This window comes from Condylura cristata, unplaced genomic scaffold (assembly GCF_000260355.1).
Source record: "Condylura cristata isolate star-nosed mole 26May11 unplaced genomic scaffold, ConCri1.0 scaffold00001, whole genome shotgun sequence".
Lineage (NCBI taxonomy): Eukaryota > Metazoa > Chordata > Mammalia > Eulipotyphla > Talpidae > Condylura > Condylura cristata.
In genome coordinates, this window is record NW_004567102.1 from 71,102,896 (window position 1) to 71,105,392 (window position 2,497).

Below are 2,497 nucleotides of genomic sequence, written 5' to 3' on the forward strand. Positions count from 1 at the left end.
TGATCAATGTAGAATGTGTTGTGATTTTGGCTAAAAGACAACATCATGTTGTGATGTGTGTTAAAAGACAGAGTTGTTTGTTGTTTTTTACCACAAAGAGAATGACATACATAACTCAGGTCCTATTAAAAATAAATGAACAAAGACATTTGACATGAAATACCCAAAGCCAAGAAATCAATGAATGGATTTTCTTCTTGGAAAAAAGTTATCTTTACAAAGGAAAGAAACTTAGAAAACTCATGCATAACCTCAGGCTCAGCGCATACTTTTTTTCTAGGAGATGGTGAGTTTTATCTTGTCTGGATAGAGGTTTGATTTGCTCTCAAATGTTCCCAGGTAGAGAAAGACTAACAGATAGCAAGGATGTAGGAGTTAAATCAGTGTGATCTCTTTATTTTCATTTCCCCCCAATGGGAGCAGCATACTTGCCCACAGAACTAAAAGTGGAGACTGGATTTTCTTCAGGTTTCTTTGGCTCAGGTGCATCAGTCCATGATTTTTAATAGGAAATAGGTAAATTTCTGTTAGAAACATCTAAGATACTATTCTTACCTTATTTTAGGATATCCACATTTCATTCTTTGGGTATGTGACTTTGAGGCTTATATTTCTGTATCTTTATCTAGCTACATATTTTCCTTATTTAGCCAATACTCACCTCCTAAACCTTGTGAAAATAAAGTGACAACCCAGGTGAATGTGGGACTTCGAGTTGTAACACAAATACAAGCTGAGGTCATTTTCTGCCATGCTGCAACTTAAGACCTCAGGAGGGAATGCTGATTGAGAATGAAGCATATACATAAATAAATCCCCAGTCAATACTTGATTTGAATAGATATATGGGAGTTGGGGACAGAATTGACCAGATGGTGGACCATATGATAAACACAGAGGGTCATGGTGTGGTATAAAAACCGGGCATTTATATGGTACAGCTGGTTGTGCATAATCTTCCACTAATTTATAAGGCAGGAGCATCTGCTCTCTAGCCACTACTCTTTCCAATTTCCTAATGGCCTTCTCCTGAGCAGCCCAACCCCAACCCACTGAGGGAAAGAATGGGGGTCCATGCAGTGACATGGTCCAGAGTCCTGCACTTACATGATGTGCTTTGGGTGCCATTACAGGATCTTTACTGTGAGGGTTTCTCCCTGTTCCTTAATCAAAGAGGATAATGTAGGCCAAATCAGAGCATCACATCCATTTTAGTGAGGGTTACTATTAGTTTTTAATTTGAATTATCTGGATGACTGAGAGTATACAGGTGAAATCTAGGATTTTGGCAGGAAGTAGGATGCCTACCTACCTTGTGGTATAACTTCTTTATAAGAACCTCTGAGAGGAAGCCCTCCCTGGTGGTGCAATGGGTTGAAGTGCAGCTCTATAAAGCTAGCTGTAGCCACCTCAACATGAGATTGCTCCCTGGCCCGGGAGGACCCACATGGTGCAGACCTCTCTTGATCCACCTGCTGCTCCTCACAGCAGTGTACTTTGTCCATCTGGCTGTCTGTGGTGAAGCCTCTCCCTGCCCCTATACCTCTGACTTATACCCCAGTTCTGTATGAATGAATAAATCTTTAAAAAAAAAAAGTATATCTTGGAGGACCTATCTCCTTATTCACTGTTCTTTCCTTCTGCTCCATTTTTCTCTCTACTCCTGCCAGATCAGGCTTGGGTTGTGGTGGTGATGTGCCTCTTCACCTACTAGACAAGGCCAGATTTCACTGTCCTGTCTCACTCACTACTATCTTAATTGACAGAGGCTTAGATTATTTTGGAAGGAATACTGAGAGTAAATAATTAAAAAGACTATAATAGTAATGATGGAGTTTTGTCTTCTGGGACACATAGATGATATTGTTTAAAGAGAAGGACAACTTTACTTCAAATAATACTATGATAGAAGGAGTCCATGAGACTGGGGCTCAGAATAGGCCTCAGTCTTTCATCTTCACTAGTAGCCTCTTGATGTTAGTCATGTCACTTACCCACTCTGAGCCTGTGTTTCCAGAACTTCACAGTGGGGTTAATAAGACCCCCGACTCATTTTTAAAACTACCTCTGAATACATTAGGCATCTAAGTGACTATGGTTAGATCCATGAATATGTAGGGCTTGGCATTAAAACTCCAGACCACTTATTGAGATTAACTCTTTGCATGTTGCCTCCTATTTCACACTGAAGTAATCTTGGCCCCTCTTTTCTCACATTGGGACTATGGGGATAGAAGTTAAGGAGAGACAAAAGCTGAAAGTCCTGGATGATGTGAAAGGCTGCAAAGATGAGGTGGAATGGGGTATGCATGGATCTGGACCCCGTTGCCCTCTCTCTACCTCCTGAGTGAGGGAGCTGGTTCATGCAGACAAGGATTCAGGGTTGCCAAGGGGATTTTGAAAAGGCATGAGCTGAGGCCTTCCCTGGTAGCACAACATGTTAACACGCAGCACTACGAAGCTATCACAATCACTGCTGCACAAGTTCAATCCCTGG